General features: G+C 44.2%; 1 protein-coding gene across 2 annotated transcripts in view; it reads left to right on the top strand.

Annotated features, from left to right (window-relative positions):
* Positions 1 to 323: 323 nt before the first annotated feature.
* VAMP7 (vesicle associated membrane protein 7) overlaps positions 324 to 17,928 on the top strand; it is a 39,482-nt gene continuing 21,877 nt past the window's right edge. Inside the window, exon 1 of one of the 2 annotated variants that reach the window (XM_043974019.1) lies at positions 324 to 623. The gene's annotated coding sequence lies outside the window, so the exon portion shown is untranslated. The remainder of the gene's footprint in view (positions 624 to 17,928) is intronic. The other variant, XM_043974020.1, reaches the window with a different exon arrangement.

Here is a 17,928-nt window from a genome sequence, read left to right on the forward strand (position 1 = left end):
GCCAGGTCAACAGTGAGACAAGTGCTCTCTGTAATACAGTAATCAGAGTAAATAAGTGCGTGGAATTTCCTGATTGACAGTTCAGAGGTTCAACCACTAGATCACCCTGGGGTCTATCCCAACTGAGTGAGGCCAGGGGATTGATTCTGGCCAGACAAGCAAAAAAAATGCAATTAATCCTTTCCCAGAGCTACTCCCTATGGCTGCCTTTAAGGCCGTCTGGCCGCAGCCCCAAACTACCAGTCCCAGCATGCACTGTAATCTCAAAGAAGGCGGGGAACGGGAGAAGGCCCAGAAGGCCATGGGCGGAAGTACGCCTGCGGAGCCCGGGCGCCAGCTCGGACCTGGGCTTGGGGTCCAGCTCGCTCCGCCCCCTCCCCGATCGCTGCGCTTGTTACAGAGTGGAACGCCATTAGTTCGGCCGGTTGTTGGCGTGCGCGCGCAAGCAGCAACCACAGCCTCTCCCCCTTCGAGTGTTTACGCCCCCCCGCGCGCCCACGCACGCACCCACGCAGGCCGCACCGCCCTCCTTCCCCCTCGGGCCGTCAGCACAGCGAGCTGGGCTGAGCGAGCCTCTGCCGCCGACTGGGGCCGCTCGGGCGGGCCGGCCTGCCGCCACCGAGGTAAGTGATCTCCCTTCTTCCCTCGCAGCCTCCGCCACTGGGGCGCGCTGGGGGAGGCTGCCCCTGCCCCTCCTTTCTCCCCCTCCTCCCCTCCTCCACTCATCTCTCCCTCCTCTTCCCCCCCCCCACAATATATCCCTCTCTCCCTCCTTTTTCCTTTCCCCCTTCCCCCTCTCCTCTCTCCATCCTGCGGGGCGGGGCCTTGGAGGGGAAGGGGTGGGGAAGAGGAGGAGCGCCGCGGCCGAGGTCACTAGACCCCGCCCCTGCCCGTAGCCTCCTTCCTGCCTTCCCTTGGCCACACCTGCTTGTCCATGGGAAGGAGTCTGAGATGCTATGGGGTAGGGGCTGTTTATAGCTTCCCTCGGGTGTTCTGGAGACCCTCTCCTCCCCCCTTCAGTTTGGGGAGTGGGCTTAGTTGCCATGGAATTAAAAGGAAAAACAAAAACAAAACGCACAGAATCAGAAACCGAGGGGATGTCCGTCAACTGGGGACTGGCTGAACAAGTTATGGTTCATGAATGGCCTATGAAGGTGATGGGCAGCACCACTGTGCTGTAAGAAATGATGTGGGGGGTGGTTTCAGACAGACTGAGGGATGTGTGAACTGTTGCCAACTGAAATGAACAGGACCAGGGGAGTTGATACAGTAGCAGCCGTACTGTAAAGACTTAGTGACTGATCGACACAGTGGCCCACCGCCACCATCAGAGAGAGGGCTGATGGACTTGGAGGGCAGATCGAGGCATGGCGGACGTGGGGATTTGTTTTGCTTTGGCTATGTTTGTTTGTTGCAAAAGGATTTGTTGTGGCAGAAAGACGTTTTTCTTTGCAACCAATTTAGTACTTAAACTTATCCTACCTCCTATAGAATCAAACTGCTCCTCAAAGTTGATAAGCCTTGCAGAATTTGTGCTTAACTGGTACAGACCTCCGAAGTGGGCACGGTATCAGCTCCATACCCACAAGCTTTCTACTCCAGTATGGGGCAAAGATTTGTCACTGAAAAAGCCATGGGAATGAAGGAAGCCCAAGACACTGTGTGCTAAAGAAACACTATGCTAAGTCCCAGGTATGTAGCAATACAAATTAGAGACGCTCCCTTCCCTGAAAAGAACTTACACTCCAATTGAGGAAACAATTCATCCTGGTCACTGGCAGCCAAGGAGAGGTGTTTTGGTCTAAGAAGTTACTGCAGTTATGAGTGGAGCCATAAGAGAGTTGATTGAAAAGTTGATGTTATACTTGAGATACTTCTGCTTAGTAGTGCCAGAGGTTTTCATCAAGGATGCTTTAAGCATCTGACTAGAACTAATAAGCACATCTGGAATTTTACAGAGACGTTAGAGAGAGGTGAAAAGCCCATAGATTGTGGTCAGAGAAGAGGATTTCAGAATTCCTGAATGCAGAAGTGGTGCATTTGTGGGTGATGGCAAGATCAAGGGGATGGCCCCCTTTGTGTATGGCTGAGGTGGGGTGGAGGAGGAGTACATCATGGGAAGTGAGTAGGTTGAGGAATGGAGCGGTCAGGGTGGCTGAGGAAGAGGCATTATGTATGTTAAAGGCCCCTAGTATGAAGTCAGGAGTTGGAGAGGAGAGGAAGACTGTGAGCTAGCTTGGGCCCTCCCTCGTTGAGGGAGAAGAGTGACCTGAGGGGTTCTGTAGACAACAGTACTAGAATTTTGGTTGGGCAGAAGATGTAGATTGTACGTTAGTGGTTGTTCAGTTGTGTCTGCCTCTCTGTGACCCCATTTGGGGTGTTCTTGGCAAAGAGTGGTTTACCATTTCTCCAGCTCATTTTTACAGATGATGAAACTGAAGCAAAAAGGGTTAAGTGACTTGCTCAGGGTCACACAGCTGGTAAGTGTCTGAGGCCAAATTTGAACTCAGGATGAGTCTTCCTGACAGCAGACTTGGCTCTCTATCCACTGTATCACCCAGCTTGTATGAACCCTAGTAATAATAGCAACAGCAATAACGATGTTGTTGATGATGGTAATGATTATAGCAGCTAACATTTCTATAGCACCATGTGCCAGGCACTGTGCTAAGCCACTTTACACGTATTACCTCATTTGATCTTCATAACCGTGGGAGGTAGATGCTGTGATGTTCCCCATTTTGCAGATGAGGAAACTGAGACAGAGGTTAAGTGACTTGCCCAGGGTCACATAGCTAGGAAGGATTCAAGGCTGAATTTGAACTTGGATCTTCCTTACTCCAGGCAGAGTGCTCGGTTCACTGTGGCCCAAAGTAGAAAAGGTTACTGAGTGATGGAGGTAGTCGAGGAGAACGTGGAAGTGGCCATCTTTTGTCCATTTTCCTTCCTTGTGTGTAGTCTAGGATCCAGTGGCACTGGCCTCCTCTCGGTTCTTCTCCCATCATACTTCATGCCCTGGTTGACCCGTATGCCTGGAATACACTCTATCCCAGCCTCCACCTTTTAGTTTCCTTGACTTCCTTCAAGGCTCAGCTCAGATCCCACCTTCTGCTGAAGGTCTTTCCTGGTGACCTCCCCCACCCTCCCATTTGCACTGTAGATTTGTCCCGTACTTGTTTGCCTGCTGTCTTCCTCATTAGACTGTGAATTCCTTGAGGGCAGGGATTGTGATTCTGGCCTTAGTTTTTATCAGGAGTGCTTGGTATGGTGCTTACCACTTAGCTAGGGTTTAATAAATGCTTCTTGATTGATATTTATTTAATTCTAAAAAATTTCTCCCACCCCTTCTAACCTCTTACTGATTCTTTTAAAAATACTTTAAGTATTCTCCAACTGTATGCCAGTGCTTGTTCAATATTGTCACAGGGGAAATAGGTGGGGGTCCTTAGGTATTCTTCTATAAAGAATTACACTCTGGCACACAGGCCAATTAGGATTAAAATGGTCTTTTATTTATTTGGCTTTGGAGAAAGTGACTGAAGGGTAAGTTAAGTCAAAGAGGTGAATTAGAAACATCCTCCTCCTAGAACAGAAGGCAAGAGCTTTTATAGAGGATAGATGGGGTGTCCACCTGAAAGTAGAAAGTTCCTTGTGGGGTGCGGTGGGGAAAGCCTGGATGTTGTTGTATTCCTGAGAGTTCAGGGGGATTTTTTTTTTCTGAATGATCGTCCTGGCCTTTGGGGATAAATTATTTCAGCCTCCTAGATTTGGTCAGGTAGTAGCCACACCTAAGTGACTTTCCTGCTATAGAATTTCATCTCCCCTGACTTCTTAGGTGTGTCTCTCCTGAGATCTAGTTGGTCAATCTGTCCTGTTGTCTGGTCATCTTTGGTTTTGCTTCTCACAGGAGAAACTTCTTCTAAGCCCCATGTCATTATCATTCTATCCTTTCAATGCTGAAATCCATTAAAATGATTTTTATCCTCGAAGAAAAACAAAAAGCTTGAACTGAATAAACTGTCTATATAAGGCCCAGCTGGCCTTTAGGAAATGTCTCTTGTAGTTTCAAATCGTGAGAATCTCATGAAAAAACTCAGTCCAGTGTCCAGAGCAAAGATGTAGATTTGAGATTTGGTTTTAATGATTTGGCTGGCCTTTGATTTTAAGGGTAAGAAGCATTTGGAACATCTTAACCCAGATTTTGGATTCTTCTTATTGCTTTGGAAGGCTAGAATTTTTTGTTAAGAGACCTGATTGTTGGAGGTATCACTTCTGAATGGTAGTGGGGTAAAGAAATAAAGATAAAATTCGTTTTAATACAAATGTTGTGTATGAGACTATAAGAATGGTTATGTCAACCTACTTGGCAATATTTGACATTTGCCTACTTTTTATGTTTCCATGTACAACAAAAGAACACAAAAAGAGGTTTGATATTCAAATTCCATACAGCCAGCTTTTGGAAAAGTATAGAATAAATTAAAATATTTTCAAAATTCTCCTACTTGTCTGTGAATTGTGAATTGCTCTGCATTTAAAACATTTCAACGTCTGCCTTTTTTTTCTCTTGAGGGAGAATCACTGTTGCTAGCTTCCATCTTCTCCCATACCCCCATCCCTTATTGAAAAACAAAAAACTGGTAACAAATAAGCGTACTCGAAACAGATCCACACAGTGACCATGCCTGAATATTAATGTATCTTTACAAGGCACATTTTAAATGAAATACACATTTTGTATTTGACTCATTTTATAATCGTTCACTTTAACCATTAATTCAGTTAACTTTGGCCAATTTTTATTAAGTCTTAACCATGTGCTACTTGATGCCCAGCTTTTCATCTATCTGGGGGCCAAGAGGTAGATAGGAATGCATTATTTATATGGATAAGTAAATGAAAAGCTTACACAAAGTTAGGCCAAAGAATTTCAGTAGGAAGAGAACACTCTTCCCTGAGAGGGCTGGGGGAGAGGACAAGGGAAGGTCTTTCATAGGTTGGGGCAGCACTGGACCTGAGGCTTGAAGAAATCTAGGGATGCTAAGCAGCTGAGGTGAAGCTGGGAGCATTTCAGGCCTGGGTATGAGATGTGAAATGTTTCCAGAGAGCAGCTGGCAAACACCTTGGCCTAGAATGTAGAATGCATGAATGAGAATAAAATGGAATAATATTGGACAGTTGAGGAGGATCCAATTGTGAAGGATTATAAAGGCCAGACACAAGACTTTATATAGGCTTAGAGCCTAGAGAGAGCCATTGGAGTTTCTTGGGCAGGGCTCAGACCTTTGCTTTAGAAAAGTCCATTTTGCAAATGTGTGGAGGATGGATATGAATGAGTGAATGAATGAACGAACATTTATTAAGTGCTTATATTAAGTCCTCATACAAGGGGACTTCAGCATACATATATTCCCACAAAAACACTAAACTCCCAGTTTCTCAACTTATTTCCCATGCCCTACTCCTCCACCCTGTCTCAGCTACACGGAGATGGTCATACCCTGGACTTTGCCATCACCCACAAATGCACCACCTCCATCTTTGTGAATTCCCTTTTCTGATCACAGCCTGTTGTCATTCTCCTTCTCCCTCTGCCTTGCCTCCCCAGACCCATTCTTCAGCCTTACCACAACTGCTGATCCCCTCCACCCCTTGGTTCTCTCCTGTCAACCTTGCACTGACTCCACACTTCTCCCTTCTCCATCTTGACCCTTTAGTGAACCAGTTCAGTTATACACCGTCCTGTTCTCTTGAATCCCTTGCTACCCAACAAAGCTGGAAAAAAATAACAACCATGCTGACTGGGTGCACTATAACTTAACTGGGCCCTCGCTGCTGCTTGGCAGTCCCTCTATACCTCCCTTATCAGCTTCACTCTCTCACTCTCCACAGCAGCTCTTCCGGACTTTCTCATCCCTCAGACCTCCCATGACTCCCCTTCCCCCCACTCTCAGCTAAGAACTCTAATATGTGCTTCACATCTCCTGAAAAAATTGAGGCCATTTGCCAAGAGCCCCCACTTTTCCCCATTTCCTCAACTAACATCTTCTAGATACCTTCTGCTACTATTTCTCACACAAAGAGGTGGCCCATCTTTTGGCCAAGGCAAGCCCCTATATGTGCACCCTTGATCCTATGCCATCTTGTCTTCTCCAACAGTTTGCATTGCCCCCATCATGCCCTCCCCTCTTCTGCCTCTTCAACTTGTCTACTGGTTGCTTCTCTGTAAATATGCCCATGTCTTTCCCATCCTCGAAAAACCCTCACTTGATCCATTCATCCCTACTGGCATTCCATATCTCTCTTCCCTTTTGTGACTAAACTCCCTAAGAAGGCTGTATACAATAGGTGCCTCAACTTCCTTTCCTCTCACCATCTTAATTCTTGGAAAACTTGCATCTCTGCCTAGTGGCTATGTTGAACTGAATGTCCTATAGGACATACCCAAAACTGAATTCACTAACTTTCCCCCTAAGTCTTCCCTTCTTCCTAAATTCTCAATTACTATTAAGGACACATCTTTCCAGTCATCTAGGTTCTCAACCTCAGTGTCATCCTCAATCTGTGTCTAATCTGTTGGAAAGTTCTGTCAATTTTACTACTGTAACATCTCTCGAAGACGCCCTTTTTTCCTCTAATACTGCTGCTACCCTAGTGCAGGACTTCATGCCTATTACAATAGCCAGCTAGTTAGCCTCCATGTATCCAATCAATCAGTGTCTGTCTGTCTCTCTGTCTCTGTCTCTGTCTCTGTCTCTGTCTCTCTCTCTCTCTCTCTCTCACACACACACACACACACACACACACACACACACACACACACACACACTATTCTATCCTTTACTCAGCTATCAAATTGAACTTCCTAAAGTGCCAGGTCTACACATGTCATCTCCCAATTCAATCAATTCTAGTGACTCTCTGTCACCTCCAGGATCAAATATAAAATTCTTATGCTTTCAAGGTCTTTCATAACCTGGGCCCCTCTTAACCTTCCTATTGTTCTTACATTTGACTCCCTTCCTATACTCTCTGATTCGGTGATACTGGCCTCCTTGCATTTCCTTGCATAATCTCACTGCATGCATTTTCACTGGCTATACCCTATACCTGGAATTCTTGCCCTCATTTTTACCTCCTGGCTTCCCTGACTAAAATCCTACCTTTTATGAGAAAAGCCTTTCCAGATCCCGCTGCCACCATTTAATGTTAACCCAAAAAACATAGCACAAGTCCATGAGAAATGCGTTGCAACTGGGTTTATTACAAGAGAAAGGCACGTGCATGTGGGAAGTCCTTATACCAAGGAGCCCAGTGGTGCCAAGCAAGCCTTGGGTATTTAAGTTACAGGGAAAGGGGGAAATCATAGGGGAGGGGAAAAGGACTAATCCCCTCCTGAAGGGGGGGGAGAAAGGCCGTGGCAAAAGCAGCTTCTGTTCCCTTGGGAACTGCTAGACCATGAAGATAGAAGGGTCCCAGCTGCACAAACAGTTTCTCAGTCTGGTGCAGACTGACTGGCACCTGTCTTGACTCCCGAGGACACACAGGGAATCCAGCTTGGGGTGCAAACAGCACATTTTGTCAACCCAGCGGGAGCTTCATCCTTGACAAATTCAGGGCCTCCTGCATGCTCCAGGTCCAGTGTGTCTGCAAAATATGGCAACTCATGAAGACAAATTCAGGTGGGCCCTTAACACCCTGAATGCTGGTAGAGCCTTCCCTCGGTTCCCCATTTATACTGTCTCTTGCTTGTTGGTGCAAAGTTGTTTGCATATTTTCACGAAAATTGGTCTTGTGCAATCCCCAGTGCTTAGCACAGGATCTAGCATAAACACTTGAGTGCTGCTTAACTGATGTGTGGGGAACTCTCCCTCTTCATCTCAGCCTCCCCAGTTCCTTTAGTGGTGTCTATCTGCAAGAAGGCTTCCCCAGTCGTCCTCTGTCCAAGATCCTCCTGTGTATTCTGTATGGCTCTTGTTTGGGTGGGCTTCTCAGCATGTTGTCTCCCTCTTCAGACCGAGCTCCTTGCTTTGGATTCCCCAGTGCTTAGTACACTGCTTGGCATCTGGTAGGTGTTTAATAAATGGTACTTGGTTGAGCATCATCTAATATCAAGGCCTTCTCACGTTTCTAATGAGATTTAGTACAATTTTTAAAAATTTACATAAAAAAGGAAAAAAGCTGAAAATATATAGCTATATTTTTTCTTTAATGCACATTTAAAAATAATAGCAGCTGGAAAGTATATTTACATATGTGTGTGTATATATCTTTAAATAAAGTTTTTTAAAATAAGTTTTTGTTAATTTTTCTGGAGTTTTTTTTTACATCTCCATAGTTATCCTAAGAATCCCTCTCTTTCCCCCTCTTCGAGAGCCATCCCATATGACAAATAGCATTTATTAGAAGGGGGGGGGGAATCAGTGCAACTGATCATTACATTGAAAAAGTCCAAAAAAAAGGTCCATGTGTAGCACCTGTGGACCTGCCTCTTCCACCAATGGGCAGGTTGGGGGTATTTTCTCATATCTCTTCATTCTTGATCTTTATAATTTTGTTATATTTACTTTTGATTTTTTGGCATGTCATTGTTCTTTTCATTTACATTGTCGTAGTTACTGTATAGATTGTTTTCTTGGTTCTGCTGACTTCACTCTACATCAGTTCATATAGTACTTTCCATGCTTCTCTGTATTTCATATCCATCATTTCTTCCAGCACAGTAATATTCCATTACATTCATGTATCACAATGTGTTTAGCCATTCCCAAACTGATGGGCATCTACTTTGTTTTTTGCTATTGCAAAAGGTGCTGCTATAAGTATATTGAAATATATGGGGACTTCTTATCAATGACTTCCTTCTGGCATAAGCCCAGTGTTGGATTCTCATTCAAGGGATATGGACATTTTAGTCAGATTTACAATTCCATCGTTCAAAAACCAATTAATTTCAATATTAACAAACTGAAAAGGTTGAAAAAATAGGAAAATAAAGGATCCTACCAAATTCCTTCTACATTACAAATATGGTCTTAAGACCCAAACCAGCATCAAAACAGGGGAAAAAACCTGTAGACCAATATCTCTAATGAACATTGATGCAAAAACTTTTTTTATTTTTTAGTGAGGCAATTGGGGTTAAGTGACTTGCCCAGGGTCACACAGCTAGTAAGTGTTAAGTGTCTGAGGCCGGATTTGAACTCAAGTACTCCTGACTCCAGGGCTGGTGCTCTATCCAATGTACCATCTAGCTGCCCCAATGCAAAAACTTTAAACAAAATATTAGCAAGGAAAACAAAACAATATATCTCACAGATTATTCACTTTATTTGCATCATTCCAAAAAGATTGTACTACTTCACAGCTCCACCAACAATGTATTGGTGTGCCTATCCTTTTACAACCCCTACAACATTGACTGTTGACATTTTTTTACATTTTTGTCAATTTGCAGCTTGTGAGGTAAAACCTTGAGTTATTTGAATTCCCATTTCTTTTTATTAGCTAGCTACTATGTGATGCATTGGATAAACCACTGGGTATGTAGTCTGGAAAACCCAACTTCAAGTGCAGCTTCAGACACTTATACCATCTGTGTGTGTGTGTGTGCTACATTTCCCCATGGCAAATCACTTAACCTCTATTTGCCTCAGTTTCTTCATCTGTAAAATGGAGATAATAATAACACCTCCCAGGGCTGTTGTGAGGCTCAAAGGAGATAATAACTCTAAAGTGCTTAGCACATATGTACCTGGCACATATTAAGCACCAGATAAATGTTTTCTTTTTCTTCTTTTTTTTTTCCTTTTTCTTTTATTATTAGTGATCTGGAGCATTCTTTTATGTTGTATATGTTCAGGGGTAACTGGGTGGCACAGCAGATAAAGCACTGGTCCTGGAGTTATGAGAACCTGAGTTCAAGTCTCACTTCAGACACTTACTAGCTGTGTGACCCTGGGCAAGTCAACCCCAAATGCCTTAAATATCTGGTGCCATCTCCAGTTGTCCTGATGTATGTCTTGCCACCGGACACAGATGACTCTGGAGGAGAGAGGTTGGTGACCTTGCATAGCCTTTCCTCACTTAAATCCAGTTTACTGTAAGTCATGACATCTGTCATGGTCCTCTTTGATAATGAAGGACAAACAACAATATGGATACTTTGCAATCCTTGTGAGAACTGTTTGTTCATATCTTACAAATATTTATCCAATGGCTATTACTCTTATATGTTTTTTGTTGTTCAGTTGTTTCAGTCATGTCTGATTTTTTGTGACCCTATTTGGGTGAGGTTTTTTTTCTTTTCTTTTCTTTTTTTTTTTTGGTGAGGCAGTTGGGGTTAAGTGACTTACCCAGGGTCACACAGCTAGTAAGTGTCAAATGTCAGAGGCCGGATTTGAACTCAGGTACTCCTGACTACAGGGCCGGTGCCCCATCCACTGCACCACCTAGAATTTCCCTTGTGACTACTTCGCTTCTTATCCCAGATGCCTTAATGTTGTCTATACAGAAGCTTTCCAGTTACAAGTAATCAAAGTTATCTTTTATCTTTTGTAATTGTCTCAACTCTTTTTTGGTTAAGACTATATCTCCTGGGGCAGCTAGGTGGCACAGTGGATAAAGCACAGGCCTTGGATTCAGAAGGACCTGAGTTCAAATCCGGCCTCAGACACTTGACACTTACTAGCTGTGTGACCCTGGGCAAGTCACTTAACCCCAATTGCTCCACCAAACAAACAAAAAAGTCTACATCTCCTACCCACAGCTGCAAGAGGTATATGATGTTTCTCTTTTATTTATTTTAGAGAATGGTCTTTAATGTTAAGGTTATGTGTTCACTTAGAATGTATTGTGTAGGGTGGTGTAAGGTGTTAGTCTAGGCCCAATTTCTGCCAGAATAACTTTCCAGGTTTCTCAGCAGTTTTTATTAAATAAGGAGTTTTTCCTAGGTTAATTTTTGTTATCCACTTTATCAAACACTGGGTCAGTGAATTTTTTTGATTCTCCTGGAAGTCATCCTGGACTTCTCAGTCTCTCTTATCCCTCATATCCAAGCTGCTGCCAAGGCCTGTTGATTTCACCTCTGCACCGTCTCTCAAATATGCCCCCTTCTATCCTTTGACTCTCTATGCAACCTCATCATCTCACCTGAACTACTGGAATATTGTATTTTCAGTTACACATTCTATCCTCCTTCACTTGCCCACTGAGAAGGCAAGAAATATAAAAACCATTACAAATGTGAAGTCATGCAACACAAATTTCTGAATTAGCCATGTTTAAAAAAAAAAGAATAGAAAAAAATATGCTTCTCTGAAGGTGGGCAGCATGTTTCATCATGAGTCCTTTGGAATTGTGGTGGATCATTGTGTTGATCAGTTACTAAGTCTGTCACAGTTGATTATCTTTTTCTGAAAGAATCCCTTTCATCATTTCTTATAGCACAATAATATTCCCCCAAATTTATATACCATTCCTTATTCAACCATTCCCCAGTTGCTGTACATATCCTCAATTTCCAATTCTTTGTCACCCCAAAAAGAGCTGCTATAAATATTTTTGTACCTATGGGTCCTTTTCATTTTTCTTTTATCTTTTTGGGTTATGGACCTTTAAAGGTGGTGTTTCTGGGACAAAGGGTCTATGCAGTTTAATCGCTTTCTGGGCATAGCTCAACATTGCTTTCTTTCCACAATGGTTGGACCAGTTCATAGGTCCAGCAACAGTGCATTAGTGTACTGTGTGTGTGTGTGTGTGTGTGTGTGTGTGTGTGTGTGTGTGAGAGAGAGAGAGAGAGAGAGAGAGAGAGAAGGGGAGAGAGGGAGGGAAGGAACTGTGTAGCACTCTACCAAGCCTGAAGGGAAGAGCACAGCATTCCTCTAAGATCAAGTCTATCCCCTCAAAAGTCCATTGAGGCAGAAACCTAGACTGGTGAACAGTGAATTATCCAATGTGACAAGAGTCTGAGACACCATGAGATCCAGTCCCCAAGGAAACCATCATCAGAGGGAAGGGAGTCAAGAAGTGAATGACACCTTTGTTTTTATTTTTAAAAGACTGAAATTGTCAAAGATTTCTGACCTTTAAAGTTGGTGGTAGTTGTTTTTGGTGGTGGTGGTGGTGGTGGTAGTAGTCCTTCCTTGTGAGAGGACCAATGACGTCAAGAGGGTGATGTCTTTAATTTTCAAGTGAATTGGATTTAAGTGAGGCAGCTGTGCAAAGTCATCAGCCTCACTCTTCCAGTCATGAGAGTCCAGTGGCAAGACATAGGTCAGGATGACTGGCAATGGCCCCCTACCTTTAAAATGGGGATCATGAATAACACCTTCCTCTGAGGCTTGTTGCAAGGGTCAAATCAGCTCATATTTGTAAAGTGCTTTGCAAACCTTAAACTGCCATAGACTTGCTAGCTATGATTCTTAACCAATCAATCCTTCCCCCATCCCCTCACCCCCGCCACCTCCCCCCCCCCCATACAAGTTAGACTAGTTTTTCTTTCAGGGGAGTTAAGAAATACCTCACTACTTGGTTGGCTCAGGATAAAGGCCCTTGGTCGACTGACACGTGTACGAAGTGTCATGAGGACCTCCAGGCACTGTCTATGCTACTTGGCTCATTTAGGCTGAATCGAGTCAAGGTGTCTTCAGTGCTTCTATTGTTTTTCAATGTCATTCTCAGGCTAAAAGTAAATGTCCTCTTTTGTTCTAACTATTGAATCATTTTGTTCCTGTCTCAACCCTACTACCAGGGGCTTATCCTGAGTCAGCCAAGAACAAGAGATAACTAATAGATTGATGTCAGCTGGAAAGTCACCAGTGTTCTGTCCTGGAACCTTTGGTGATCAAAGAGCAGATGTGATGGGATCCGACTGCCTGTGGCCTCCCTTTCCATGTATCCTCGGCTTCTCTGAATGGAGTCTAATGTCACATGAGGGTTTTGGGCAGCCACAAATACTGTTCACTCACAGGCAGTCTTTTATCACATGAACTGCTGTCGACCCCAATTCTGTACAGTACTAAGGATTCAAATAACTTAATGCCTCTATCTAAGTGTAGCCTGTCCATCTAGTTTGCTGAGATGTTCTGGATCCTCAAGCTGTCTTCTAACCTACTGGCTATTACTTCCAATTGGGAGGCACCCACAACTTTGATCACCAAAAGCTCTAATTAGTGACCGGAGGGTGACCAGAATGTTGCAAATGGTTTGAAAATGTGGTGTTGCAGAAAGAAAAGTTGAATGTTTAGCCCATATATTTGTTATTTTCTATTTGAATATGAGCTCCTTGGGGGCCACTAGGTGGTGCAGTGGATAGAGCACTAGCCCTGGATTCAGGAGGACCCGAGTTCAAATCCAGCCTTAGACACTTGACACTTAACTAGCTGTGTGACCCTGGGCAAGTCACTTAATCCTCATTGCCCCACCAAAAAAAAAAAAAAAGAAAATGAATATGAACTCCTTGAAGCCAGGGACTGGCTTGCTCTTTCTTTGTATCCCCAGTGCTTATCCCAGTGCTTGGCACATACTAAACACCTCCTCAGAGCAGCCACCTGAAGAGTAGCTTGTGCAGAACTAGGGCACTGGGTGAAAGTTCAGGAGGGGCAGATTTGAGGAGAATTGAAGGAAGACTGTCCCCAAAATAAAGTTGATTGAAAATGGATCACAGGTACCTCTCCCCCCTTCACTGGAAGTGTTCTGAGTGAGCTTGGGTGGTCATCTCCCAGGTGAGCTTATAGATTCCCCAAGAATAAGCCTTTTGAAGCATGTGGTCTTGCTATCCCCAGTGCTGACTACTGTGCGTGATAGATACACTGTGGCTGATTTCTTGATGGTGGATTGAATAGTAGGGATTAAAGGAAAAGACCCCCTGGGCTTCCTTCTATCCATAATACTTCAGGTTATTCTTATAGTCAAGTTGTTCTTGATTGGTCATTTCAATTGTGTCCTACTCTTTGTGACCCCTTTTGGGGGGGGGTTCTTGGCATAGATGCTGGAGTAGTTTGCCACTTCCTTCTCCAGATCAATTTATAGATGGAAACTGAGGCAAACAGGGTAAAGTGACTTGCCCAGGCTCACCCAGCTAGTAAGGGTCTAAGGAAGATTAATCTTCTGATACCAGGCCTGGTGCTCTGGCTGCTCTCATAGTCAAGTTAACAGGTAATTATTAAGCATCTGCTCTATGTGCCAGGCATTTGATAAGTACTGGCAATACAAAGACAGGCAGAAAACATAGCCTGCTCTCAAGGAGCTTACAGTCTAATGGGGATGCAACATGCAGACAGCAAATGTATATACAGAATAAATGGGGGATCACCGAGAGGGAAAAGGCACTGGTGTTAAAGAGGATCTGGATAAACTTCTTGTCGAAGATGGCATTTTAACTGGCACTTGAAGAAAGCCAGGGAAGTCAGGAGGCAGAGAAGGGGTGGGAGAAAATTCCAGGTAGGGGGAATGGCCAATGGAAAATGCCCTTAGTCAGGAGATCTCTTGTGGAGTCTCTTATGAAATGAACAATGAGAAGGCTGTTATAACTAAATTGTAGCACAGGGGAGGAAGTGGGAGGTATAAGAAGACCAGAAAGGTAGGAAGGGATTGAGTTATGCTGGCCTCTGAGTGCCAAACAGAGCATCTTGTATTTGATCCAGGAGGTGTTAGGGAGCCACTGACTGGAGTTTGAAGTCAGGTAGTGACATGTTCAGACCTGTGTTTTTAAAAAATCAGCTTGGTGTCTGAGTGGAGGGTGGAATGGGAAGGGAAGGGAAAGGAATACGCATTTATATAGCACCTATTATATGCCAGGCTGTGTCATTTGAAATATTGGGGGGACTAGCTCTTTTTTTATTACTGGGGAGCCAGGCTGGGGTTTCTAATATAGTGCTACTTATAAATTAGAGGCTGTTACCCACTGCGCAAGCATTTATTATTAATTTGACTGCATGTCTGAAAAACTTCCCCACTATTAATACACCCAGCATGGGGTCCCAGGAAGTGGGGCTAGGGAGAGTCAGCCCCGGGGTCAGAGAAGCAAGTAGGAGTGTAAGAGCATAGGAGAGTCAGGAGTGGCAAGAGAGTAAAAGTACATGTCCTCAAGTCCTACACTACCTAAAGGGAGAAGAGAGAGTCCCAGGAAGGGGGCTAGAGAGAGAGAGAGAGAGAGAGAGAGAGAGAGAGAGAGAGAGAGAGAGGGCCGTGGCGAGTTCAGAGAAGAGAACCCATGGCTCACTTGGGTCCTAGGTACAAGAGAGTGAGAGAGAGCACATGGCTCCAAGTAGATTTCAGAGTTCCTACATTACCTAGAGAGAGAGAGAGTTTAGCTACTGCAGCTTTCCTCACCTGCCAGAATGGCATTCACCTCAGGGCCTCAGTCTCTTTTCCTCTTCCAATAGAGATGGCTCTTACACACTGCTCAAAACTAATTGGCTAGAATCATTCAATTCCATTGGTTGACCTGACCTGAGGGTGGTCCATAATCTATGACCTCATGATGTAATGACTTCATCTCTGAGGGGCAAGGCAGATGAAGTCTAGGTGTGGTTTCTATCTCTACTGAGTTAGTCTTTTTTTTGTTGTTTTGGTGGTGTTTTTTTGGTGAGGCAGTTGGGGTTAAGTGACTTGCCCAGGGTCACACAGCTAGTAAGTGTCAAGTGTCTGAGGCCATATTTGAACTCAGGTCCTCCTGAATCTAGGGCCAGTGCTCTATCCACTGCGCCACCTAGCTGCCCCCTGAATTAGTCTATTGATCCAGTCATGGGCGCCTGGGCTGGTCCCAAAAGAAAAAAGTCCATTGTTAATAATGCTTTTCTCACAAGGTGCTTTCCTAACATCTCTGATCCTCTGTGAGGTGGGTGTTGCTATGATCCCCATTTTACAGTTGAGGAAACTGAGGCAGTGGTGAAGTGACTTGCCCAGGGTTCCACAACTAGGAAGTGTAGGAAGACCAACTAGAACTCATTCTCTGATTTGGTTTGGTTGTTGTCCTTCATATTTGAAGAAGCTCAAAAGGACATCACTATATCGGGGTCAAGGTAGGCACGGTGTGGCCAACTATGGCCAATCAGAGCAGTACAAGCTTGGAAGGAAGGCTCTACCACAGGCTGGACACGGATGGGCCATGTGAACATTTGGGGTGAAAATGACTCTAGATTTGTACATCTCACATTTCCTTTGAGTTCATATAGCACACACAACAGGCCCTGCTGGGCCACCCAATGCCACTTTCTCCCATGTCTCACAACCGGTTCCAAAGTTCTTCTCAGAGACTTGGAGTATCCTTGTAATCACATCTTCTGACTTCCCTGTGAGCTATTTCTTACCTCGTGTGAGTCCTCTGTAAAATAGTCTTGTAAGCAAGTGTACATTTGGCATTTGAGCACCGTGACCAGCCCATCAAAGCTGTGTTCTCTGCAGTAGAGTTTGAACACTCAAGAAAGGACCTCAATTGTGTCCTGGTGGACCTCACTTGCCAGGTGATCTTCAGAATCTTCCTAAGACAATTCAAATGGAAGTGATTTGATTTCCCAGCATGGCACTGAAACACTGTCAAGGCCTAGAACAATGAGGTCTACTAGGTGGGACACTAGGCTTGGAACCAGGAAGACTCATCTTCATGAGTTCAGACACTTACTAGTTGTGTAACCCTGGGCAAGTCACTTAACCCTGTTGGCCTCAGTTTCTTATATGTAAAATGAGCCAGAGAAGGAAATGACAGAGCACTCCAGTATCTTTTTCAAGAAACCCCCCCCAAGAAAATTGGAACACTAATCCATTGTTGGTGGAGCTGTGAACTGATCCAACCATTCTGGAGAGCAATTTGGAATTATGGCCAAAGGGTGATAAAGCTGTGCATACCCTTTGACCCAGCAATACCACTTTTGGGTCTTTTTCCCAAAGAGATCATGGAAGGGGGAAAGGGACCCACATGTACAAAAATATTTATAGCTGCTCTTTACGTGGTGGCAAAGAATTGGAAGTTGAGGGGGTGCCCATCAATTGGGGAATGGCTGGACAAGTTGTGGTATAGGAATACAATGGAATACTATTGTGCTATAAGAAACGATGAGCAGGAGGAGTTCAGAGAAACCTGGAGGGTCTTGCGTGGGCTGATGATCAGTGAGATGAGCAGAACCAGAAGAACATTGTACACAGTAACATCAACATTGAGTGTTGATCTACTGTGATGGACTATAGTCTTCTCACCAACGCAATGGCACAGAAGAGTTCCAGGGAACTCGTGATGGAAGAGGATCTCCAAATCCAGGGAAAAAAAAGAACTGTGGAGTATAGATGCTGAATGAACCATACTATTTCTTTTGTTTTTGATGCTGTTTTTTTTTTTCTATTTTGAGGTTTTCCATCATTGCTCTGATTTTTTTTCTCTTATAACATGACTAATGCAGAAATAGGATTAATGTTATTATGTGTGTGTGTGTGTGTGTGTGTGTGTGTGTGTGTATATATAAAACCTATATCAGATTACCTGCTGTCTAGGGGAGGGGGGAGGGAGGGAAGGGAGGAAGAAAAATCTGAAATTGGAAAGCTTGTATAAACAAAGGTTGAGAACTATCTTTACATGTAACGGGGAAAAAATAAAATACTTTATTAATTAAAAAAAAAAAAGACCCCCCCCAAAGGGTTCACAAAAAGTAGGACATGACTAAAAGGACCACACAGCACAACGGCTCTGTAGACCTTCAGATTAGTACGCAGCCTAATGCCTCTTCTCTCCCACCCTTTCCTTTGGAGCCTCCCAGACACTGAGCTGGCTCTGGCAATGTGCTGCAAACACCATATTGACTGTTCCTCACCCCTTTCTGAAGCCACACTGGCTCTCAGGTAGGAATCTTGCCAACGATAAGATAGATGCACACACACGCACGCACACAAAAACACACACACACACACACACACACACGTGATCGTCCCAGGACA

This window comes from Dromiciops gliroides, chromosome X (assembly GCF_019393635.1).
Source record: "Dromiciops gliroides isolate mDroGli1 chromosome X, mDroGli1.pri, whole genome shotgun sequence".
Lineage (NCBI taxonomy): Eukaryota > Metazoa > Chordata > Mammalia > Microbiotheria > Microbiotheriidae > Dromiciops > Dromiciops gliroides.